The sequence below is a fragment of the Ptychodera flava genome, chromosome 14 (assembly GCF_041260155.1).
Source record: "Ptychodera flava strain L36383 chromosome 14, AS_Pfla_20210202, whole genome shotgun sequence".
NCBI classification, from domain to species: Eukaryota; Metazoa; Hemichordata; class Enteropneusta; family Ptychoderidae; genus Ptychodera; species Ptychodera flava.
In genome coordinates this window covers 19,232,333-19,243,120 of record NC_091941.1, presented here as the reverse complement: position 1 = coordinate 19,243,120, position 10,788 = coordinate 19,232,333, and the positions used below count along the sequence as shown (strand labels likewise).

General features: G+C 37.6%; 1 protein-coding gene across 3 annotated transcripts in view; it reads left to right on the top strand.

Moving 5' to 3' along the window:
• The first annotated feature begins 4,314 nt into the window (after positions 1 to 4,314).
• The window catches only part of LOC139149641 (bestrophin-4-like), an 85,141-nt gene continuing 78,667 nt past the window's right edge, over positions 4,315 to 10,788 (top strand). The window contains exon 1 of one of the 3 annotated variants that reach the window (XM_070721479.1): positions 4,315 to 4,787. The gene's annotated coding sequence lies outside the window, so the exon portion shown is untranslated. The remainder of the gene's footprint in view (positions 4,788 to 10,788) is intronic. The other 2 variants (XM_070721484.1, XM_070721483.1) reach the window with 2 other exon arrangements.

The window sequence follows — 10,788 nt, the reverse complement described above, 5'->3', positions numbered from 1 at the left end:
ACAACAAGAGAAATAGGCCCTATGTGAGTGTCAATTTTCTCCAAACTAGTGGGAAAAAACAGTAGTTCCTGCTATTTGCACATAGTATCATAGCTACCCGTGGGTAACAGTCAGTACAAGGTTCACAAGATGAAATTATTACTTCAAGGACGCACTTCAATGCATTGATGGAGGCATAGAGTAAAACACTATACACCTAGACCATCATGCATTTATGGATGTGTCATAACTATTCGTCACTGAATTTACTCTGTTACAGGTATACTATTTTCAGAGTTTGAGGCGCGATATTGAAAATTCCCATCGATATTTATCATATAGGTGTTATGAATAAAAAAACTGAAGGGAAACCGCCAACTTTGTCTTGACAAGGGATCCTTAAATAAAGTTTTGAGTCTCCCGTCACATGATATGATTTGTTGGTTTTTTTTACAGCAAGTCATGATAACGCCATCAACGGTTATTTTAGAAACTACTTTCTCAGTCCGCCCGAATTACTTTTATATCGAATATGTACCCGCAGGATATATATCATTGTAACTAACAGTGCACTTACATGATTAATTTCGCTTAAATATGCCATGGATAGAGACACGATCTGGCGTTTACGTGGCAGCCTAGATGGCATACGGTATTCCTTTGTACACAGTCATATTGTTTCTACTCTACGCTTTCAACAGCCACGGAGGAACTCACTCCACCATAGGAAAAAAGAGAGACAGCATAAAATCAATCTGAAAACCTCGAATTTCGATCTTTCTGCAGACATTTTGACTTGAGCTATGAACATTTTATTCAGTGTAACTTTTCATGTACGGCAAATAGGGGCTCCTCTCTGGATGATCATCATTGCCAAGGACTTTACTAAAGACATGCCATAACATCGGCTCAGCCCCGGGGCCCGTAGTTGTTTGTGCTTTTCACAATGCAATGTAAAGGTAGAACGGGCCTCGGCAATAGATATTCAGATTCTCAAACTTTTATAATTCTTTCCTTATTTACCACTTGTGGAGACTCACTTTAAAGCTCTTGGAGTAAAAATATTTTCACCGTCTTAGTTTTTTTTTTCTCGAAAATCTCAAATTTTATTTTTGCCTATAAGGATGGCGGCAATATTGAATCGCAAAAGTTGGTAAATGTTAGGTAATTTGTTTCTCTTGTACTGAAATTTGCACGGTGACCCCTGGTTTTGATTCTTTACTTGATAATTGTGGTTGTATAAGTTAATTTAGGAAAGTTTATGCAGAAATATATGCTTAAGTGTTTCTTTTTTTCGAGGCGCATACTACCTTAACGGTCATTCTATTACCATGCCCTGTCCATCGCGTTTTGATTGGTCGAGCTGAACCACGTGACTGCCCACAAATACACAGTAATGGTTTGTTTTCGTGCCCGTGAATATGAATAATATCATAAACATAGAAACTTTACAGCTAAAACGAAACTTGCAATTTGTACAAAATTCATAATCAACTACAAAATAAAATGGAGCATCTGTCGACCAAGTTTCTGACGCTTTTTTTTTTCAAAAGAAATATTCGGATTTGCAAAATTTTGGCAGCGCGCGCACTACTCACTGTCAGGTTCTTGGGCCCCGTTGTCGTTCGCACGGGAAATTTTCGTAAATTTTGACAGTTTTTCCGTGTTCATTGATAATATAATGGAAATAACAGACTCCGCGCTGACCATTAACGTTTATTTATGGGCGCGGGCTCGAGGAAAGCCAAATTAACGGGCTCGGCAAGCCTCGCCCATTAATTTTTGGCTTTACTCTCGCCCTTGCCCATAAATAATCGTTAATGGTCAGCGCGTCGTCCGTTATTTCTATAATTTTTAGTTCTCTTCTATGTGTGTTTATCACAATAGAGTGTACTTTTCAACACCAATCATTACCGGTATTATCATTTAACACGTCAAAGCTCAGAAAAAGTGTTCTCTGTCATAGCTTGAACACACTTCCTTTTTGTGTCAGGTGCATGTGTGTCATGCATGGCCAGCACTTCAAAATTGTATGTCTGCGCCCTCATACGTACACATGGCATGATTTTAGAATGTAAAAATGATCTTCTTCATGAGACTTCAATAGAAAAGTTGATATGTTGTCGCCAGAGGGTTTAGGGATGCTGATCGACGTGTAAAATTCAACGGAACATTTTCTTCTACGTCCTCAAATAAAAGAACTACATAAATTCTGGATGGACCTCATCATATAATCATATGTACACACACACACACACACACACACACACACACATACACACAGTGTATGTTAATATATATGTATACATACATACATACATACATACATACATACATACATACATACATACATACATACATACATACATACATACATACATACATACATACATACATACATACATTACATACAGACAGACAGACATACATACATACATACATACAACATACATAAATACATACATACATACATACATACATACATACATACATACATACATACATACATACATACATACATACATACAGACAGACATACATACATACATACATACATACATACATACATTTATATGTAGGTATACAAACATATGTATATATAGTACGTATTTGTAGACATGCATCATTAAATTAACACTTATCCATATGAACAAATACGTGAGTGTATATACATGTATAATATGTCTGTGTCACTTACATTTCATGTACTGAAAGTACAATACATATTTTTTACATACAGAGTATACTTTTAAAATAACTATAAAATGTTCTATATATTGTATGTACACTATATATAAGCATATTGACAACGTAACGAATATATGTACGAAAAATATACTCTAATTTTAACAAAAACGCTGCGTATAAATATGCATATATATTTACGTATTTAATTATTTATCTATGTAAGTATATATGTATTTATGCATGCATGCATATATATATATATATATATATATATATATATATATATATATATATATATATATATTCATTTATGAATACCAAATTTATTTATTAATGCAGAATGTATTTATCCATGCGTATACACGCATGCATACATGTGTATTTATGAAGGATTAGTTGTGTATCCCTTATTTTATTTCTTTATCACGATTCAGGCATTTGTCATTAACTTTAATTGCCGTCATCAAATGATGAGGTGCATTTTAATCACAAACACCACTTATAATATAAATCATGAACCATATCAGACATAAACAATACACAACAATATCAAGAATTTGTCCACGCTGCCATTATGCCTTCTCTTTGTTCTTTTGTCTGAGAACTTGGGGGTGGCGACGCGCATGCGCGATCGTTAACAAGCGCAATTCTCAAGTGACAGGCGTAGAACGCCAAGAATCCGCTAGTATCACGTGATCTACTTCTTCTCTTTGGTGCCGCAATGTCAGTTCGAAACCTTCTTTCAGTATAGATAAACAACTGTTTGAAGATGCAGCCAGTATTTTCACGTTTTGAACAAGGGAAATATCGTCCGAAATAGAGTGAAAAACATACTCATGTAGTCTGTCTTTCGATACGTGGCTTGTCGAGAGATAGAAATTAATGTCTTGTGTTATTGGGTAGTAAATTATACCTTCGATTGAGTGGCGGTTGCTGGGGCATAAATACGAAATTTTAATATACTCAGCTTATTAATGAAGCATCCCAATTCAGGGCTCTGCATCTTCGCCGAAATGACATCGCGTTCAATTTCGTCGATGTCAAGGTCACGGCTCGTTAATTAGTATTCGTTGTGTGGCGTGTGTACATATATATATATATATATATATATATATATATATATATATATGTGTGTGTGTGTGTGTGTGTGTGTGTGTGTGTGTGTGTGTGTGTGTGTGTATGTATGTATGGTTTCTGTAACGAATAATAACAAGATATTGTAATTATGTTTGATAATTTTTTCATCATCTACGCTGCCAAAGCTATATTATTCGGGCTAGGGCCCCTTCTCAAGTGTTACGATCGGAAGATGCATAATATTGTGTTAAACGCAAAAGAATGTATATCTTATGCTATTTGACGTCTCAGATCTCCCAGTACTTTTGTCGACAACCCTGTCCGTTCGTAAATGATACACAGCATATAGTACACGCACCCCCTGAAAACCATGTGTCAGCCGAATGAATTAATTCAGGTTCGAGGCTTTCGCGAGTTAATAATGGCACTAATTTTGCTTTTCGTTAGCCCAGCAGCAATGTATTATTATTAAGTGGTCATAACGGACGTGATAGTAAACAAAAGAAAAGGGCGCGCGACATAAACAGGTTGTCCCGATAACATCAAGCGAGTTAAAGGGCCTCTATCCAGAAAGTTAATTGCTCACAGCTTCCGATCTCGTGGGTATAACACATAACGTGACGCGCATACACACAAAACGCCATATTTATTATCTTTTAAGGAGAATTCGGCCGACCGACTCTTTCTGTGACAACCGAGCGAACGGCGAGTGTAACGCGTCCGGCGATATGAGCGCTCGCCGGGCTCCGCGCGTCCCGCCCTTCCGCCTACTGTAGGGATAGGACCTGATCTGATGCAAAAAAACCCGGCAGTGTGCGGGGTCGAACCGTCCATTCTCCGCGACAAGCTGTTACAGCCCAGTCAGATGTGTTCGGATGAAGACCTGCAGCGGATGGTGGTAGGGTGTGATCCAGATAAATAACAATCGAACACATAGCCTGCCCAGACGCCAAAACCCTTACTACAATTACTCGTTAGATGGTCGTGGGCTGATTCATATTGATTCGGGAACACGAGCCTGTCGGGAAACGTACGGTTAGAAGGTAAACAGAGCCTCTTTTATTTGATATTGGCAAAGATACACTGTGTGTCTAATGGAAGAAAACAATGTGCATAATTTCACCTTTCTATTTTGAGTTATCACTCAATGCATGGTCATGAATATTAACCATTTGTTCTTTAATGATGATAATTAATTTGCCAATGTTTGTAATCGGCTGAATGGAACTACGCTCCGACTCAATCTTGAACGACTTTGAGTGGCCTCTGAAATCGGTTATTTCGCCAGATGTCCTTCAAGCAGGGAGATTAGAAAAATTAAACAAAAATGTAGATTTCCACTGCTCTGAAGGCAAAATGCTCGAATGAGGTTGTAGCATTTTTACGCGTATAGGGTAAGGTGACTTTGACATTGGAAGCGAATAAATATGCACGGAACGTATACTACTCGCCTTGTGGCGTTGCTTTCCGCGATATGTCAATATGTCGGCCGGTGCTGCACCGTGTCTATATACGGAAACATTCTCTATCGGTTTCAATGCAATCCCTATGGAAAACACTGTTCAACGGTACGGTGCGCACACGTTGTGTAGGGCAGATGGCGATGTTACTATTCGGGTAACCTCGGAGAACTGATGGTTCAGATCGGGTTTGACATTCTGAGTGTGAAGAGAGGGGGGAGGTCAAATCAATGACAACAAAATAAGGCTAGTATCTTCTTTATTCCAGAACCTTCAAAAAAAAAATCGCTGACCTTCACCAGATATACACCATGTTATATCATTTTCTCAGATTAAAATTGAATGTTCGTTTGATTCACCATTATCATTCTTAGCAGCATGAATATCAATGAACAGAATAACACGATTGGAACTACTTTGGGATAATTGGATTTTCATGTTTTTCAATTTATCAAAAATGTTAGGTGCCCTGCCTGTAGCTGAATGTTGCGATATTACAAATTACTCATGAAAACAAGTGTGTAACTTAAAAAGAAAAGCAGATGAGCTTACATTTGCAGATCACCATCCAATTATCCCAAATTAGTTCCAATCGTGTTGAATATACTTGTATGGCATCCATATTCTGCGCAATGCGCATATCAACTTTACCGATACGTTTTTGTGATTCGGATTTGCGTTGTTGTGTATTGCTAAGTATTTGGTCACGGATTGGCAGGGGCATTCTGTGTCTAATAGATCTGCTTTCGTCGTCTTCTGACTGTAGTGCTCGTCACCCCGCATTTTTAATAACAAGGTCACACAGTCAATCGAATACCCGCAGATTATATTGAAACTGTTTATAGATGTTATAAATGGCCACCATTTAATTAATGTATATATTGTTTCGCCATCATTATCCACTTCATCTCTTCAAAGGCTGACGCATTATGAACCCCTTTGAGGTGTAATGGCGAATTGAAGAATGTGCCAATACACGTCTCTTTGGTCTCCAGTGCAGTATGGAGTTTTAGTTCTTTTAATGATCTTTGAAGGCGAGCTGTTCAAAATAGATTCAAAATGACAAAATGACAAAGTGGACTTACTCCAAATAAAACATAGTAGCAGTTATGATGCAACGTTCGCCGTACTCGAGCTCGAAAACCACGGTTGAAGTGCGTATATCTTCATTTTGCTAAATATTACCGATATGGAGCCAATATCAGTCGTGGCTGTCACAGTAAGCATTGGTCGTGATGTATTCGAAATACTTGCATTGTCATCGTGACAGCAAGCTGTGTAATTAGGCCATTAATCATAGCCGACTTCCTTTGTTATCAAATGACAGATGTCATTTACTCACGTTGTTTCTCAGAATGCGAGCGTTCAGATGTCAGATATCTCTCACATCGGGGTCGTCACCAGTTCGTTTATTTTCATTCGTTTTTTTCTCATTTTTGCTTTCTCGCAAAAGAGGGTTGACAAATGAGATAAACACTGGTCAATTGCTCTGTCTTACCACGAATCTTAAACATTCATGGCGTAATCGATATTTAAAAATTCATAATAAATTTATTCCAGACAATATCAAATATCAATGACATCATCTTCTCATACACTCCTTACTGCCTATATCGAAATACCCAGTATTCGTTGTGTGTGTAAACAATGGACGGTGTATATATATATATATATATATATATATATAAGCTTATATATTATATTATACACACATTTATATATATATATATATATATATATATATAATATTATATATATATATATATATATATATATATATATATATATATATATATATATATATATATATATATATATATATATATATATATATATACCGTCCATTGTTTACACCATAGCGAGGCCTTTAAGCGTATGGCCGCAACTTTAAATTTTATATTTAACATCTCAGGGGAAATTACATGTATCATGAAACCATGCAAATTTGGGCCTCATAACGGTAATTGCCATTTGTAATTACGTATGACATAATCATACCCCGACGGAACAATGATGATGATGACGATGATGATGATGATGATGATGATGATGAAAAGAGTCGTAATATAACGAATACATCCATACGTGGATCGCGTTGTTCAAAAGAAGCGACCTTTCACCATGCCGCATGATTTATTAGGTCACGTGCGACCTGCTTCTTGTGGACATTCGATCGCCAGTGCGTCAGCGAGCGAATTTCTCAGGATTTGAGGGACATTCAACGTCCTGAAAAAATGACAGCTGTCCGGACAGTAGCGGTATGTCAAGTGAACCCTGGTTAAAAACCAATCGCGTTTTCATTACATACTTTTCTCTGTTTGCGTATTTTATATTTTATTAACCGCCGGGTTTTTTTCACTCTGCTGTTTCGTTCGACCTTGCTCATCTCAGTAACTCGCCAAGCGATTTCTTCACGTTTAAGCGATAACGCAGCGTTCAATGGCTTTGCTTCACTCATACAATAAAAACAAGACAAATTTGTTGACAATCATCGAACATATTAAAACTATAATAAGACCACAGACTTATAGTGGAGCAAGTTTAACCATGTCGCACTAATTTGCATAGCGAGTTCTATGTAGTGTATCCACACCAACCAATGACACGTCGCATCCTTTATCCATCTTTATTTATGTCCATACTATCTATAGGTATAACGACATATATTAGAGAAAATAAGTCGGTTAGGATGGAAATAGGTAGAAATTATCCCGTCGTAAATTTGCCCAGAGTAGTCCGGTGGGTGATGTGTAAACACGGCCCTCGATATCAATACGCCCAGCGACCTTCACCAAAATTGTATTATGCATATGTATTGACATAGCAATCACCAATTTTTAAAGGGACAAAGTCGGCCATTTTCGTGAATTTTGTTTGATGCAAGATATTTCTTATATTGTTTGACATGTTGAAAGACACTGAATAAATGGGTGACCATGCATATATTCGACCCCGGTTTTAGACAAATTAAATGAAACAATCGCGAAAATGAATTAATGGTCATGACCATTAATTCATTTTCGCAATGGTTTCATGTATCATATCTAAAACCGGGGTCGAATATATGCATGGTCACCCATTCATTTAGTATCTTTCAACATGTCAAACGAAATAAGTAGTATCTCATATCAAACAAAATTCATGAAAAATGGCCGACTTCGGGGGACAGATATTCGGACCCTCAAACTTTTACAATTCTTTTCTGATATACCACTTGTAGGGGTTCATTTTACTCTTGGTGTAAGAAAACTTTTCACCGGCTTAGTTTTTTAAAATTCGTAAATTTTATTTTTCTCCATAGAATTAACACAGGGATGGCGGCCATTTTAAATATCGGTAAATCTTGGGTTATTTGTTTCTCTAGTACCAAAATTGCAAGGTGACCCCCGATTTTTACTCTTGATTTTGAAAGAGAATGGTTGAAAGTTCCTTAAGGACAGTTTAAGCAAAAGTTTAAGTCTTTCACTTTCGAGGCGCATACTACCTTAAGCAGGTGAGAGCTTTTTATTTTTCTATATGTAGGTGTGCAATAATTTACACAACTAGCAATGATACACTTAAATCAACCGTGTTATTTCAAGCTTACAGTGTACAAAGAAAAAAACCCAGTTAAAATGAAGAGGAGAAACTAGCAACGTAGTGTGTCGGGATTCAAATTCTAAACCAATGGGTCAAAGGTCAAAAAAAAGCGGCGCCGGCGGCAGTGACAGAGCTATGTTTTCATTTTCTGTGTCCGAATCAGCCGAATCGAGGTCTACTGTCCCCGAACGCAAACAGCAAAATCGCCATGGTATCAAGGTTATCAAGGCTGAAAACAGAGAAACCATCGACAGACATAAATAATTCAGGAAAGCTGACGGATGCTTTATGGCTAACATATACCAGTATTAAAACTGCAGACCTCCCTGCTGTTCGCTATTCCGTCGTAATTGACCCTGTTAAGACGTTATCTTTTGAATAGACCTTTAGGACTAACACATCGTTTCAGAAAATTACTAAAAATGTAGTTTGCTTGTATTCGCTATTGATCTACTTGAACTTAAAATATGTCTTAATTTAAACGTCTGTCAAAATAAATGATTCTTGCTATAATTATCCATCATCCATTCGCCCTTCTGCGTAGGCAATTTACTCATGCACTTCTGCGCGCTCACTTAGGAAGTCAGCAAAACTGACGGAGGGTGAACACGAGAGGGGTCGTTCAGGGGGTGCCTTGTAAATTTCTTACTAGTACAGCAGCGAGGGTCCTCAGATTGTTATACCCATGCAAGTCAGACAATTATAGAGATTACACTGACACAGATATCAAATTAAACAAGAATGAAAACAATACTTTCATAAAAATATAATGTCAATTTCATTTTTGTCTCATGAAAAGTCCTTTTTTTTAGTGACCGACCATGCATCGCAATAATTGAATGTCATTTCAGTTAAACATCCATCACTATTATCACGGACAGTAGTCTCTGTTATAACACGCCACATGCTCATTCCCTGTCGCGATTCGCCAGAATACGTCACGTGACGAGAAAATAGATACGTCTAGTCCCCACCGGATCGACAAAAGTGACGTCAGAGGGCATTTTTTGAAAAGCTATTTCCCTAGGGAAATAGTCCTGACCAAATTTGGAAAAGTGCTTGGTCACGTGACCGTAGTGTCGTCTGCATCTTTGCAACAATGGCGGGTGACTAGAACGTGATGTGCGTCCGGGATAGGTGACGACACATTCTCTAAAACAGATTTTCCAACATTTTCCAACATTCCAACAGCGTAGGAACTTGAACAGCTCATCGACGGAAAAGATTAAAGTGCAACTAAGGATGTCGCTAGGTATGTTTAGAATATTTTTGAAAGAAAGTGGTACCACGTACAACTGAAACCGCTGTGGAAACATCGCCCAGTGAACTTGTCACAATGGATTGTTGCGGTGCAAAATATCAAAACACATTAAAAACTATATAACAATACAACATGAGCATGTGGTGTGTTTAAAAACACCTATAGCCTGGTCTTTATTCGGGCTATAGCGCTCATCTATTACCCCTCGTGGCCGTGTGTTACCAGGAACACATCGCTATACCCCTCGGCCTACGGCCTCGGGGAATAGCGATGTGTTTCTGGTAACACACGGCCCCTCGGGGTAATAGACGGGCGCTATAGCCCTCATGACCAGGCTATAAGTGTTTACTAGTGAGCGCTATGGTCATAACTGAGAAACAACAGTGAAATTTGTCCATAACGTAAATTTCCATCAAAATCATTAAGGCCAGACAAGCACATTGTGCTTAAAATTCCACAAGTTACTGGAGTTCTTATCAATCTACACGTGTACAAGCGATAAGGTTTCAGATAAAATCATTATATAATCGGTAATGCATGTTTTTTTGCAAAGCAAAATATGACATTTAAAATACCATACCATCAAAATAGTACTAAAATGGACACCAATCTAGTAATGACATTGGCCTATATTCTAGTCTTATTTTTCAAAATCACGTCGCGCCCATTTCATACACAGACTCTAAGTTGGAAACCTAAAAAAAATTACAACAGACCTAGTACACTATTTACTTGACGCATAAC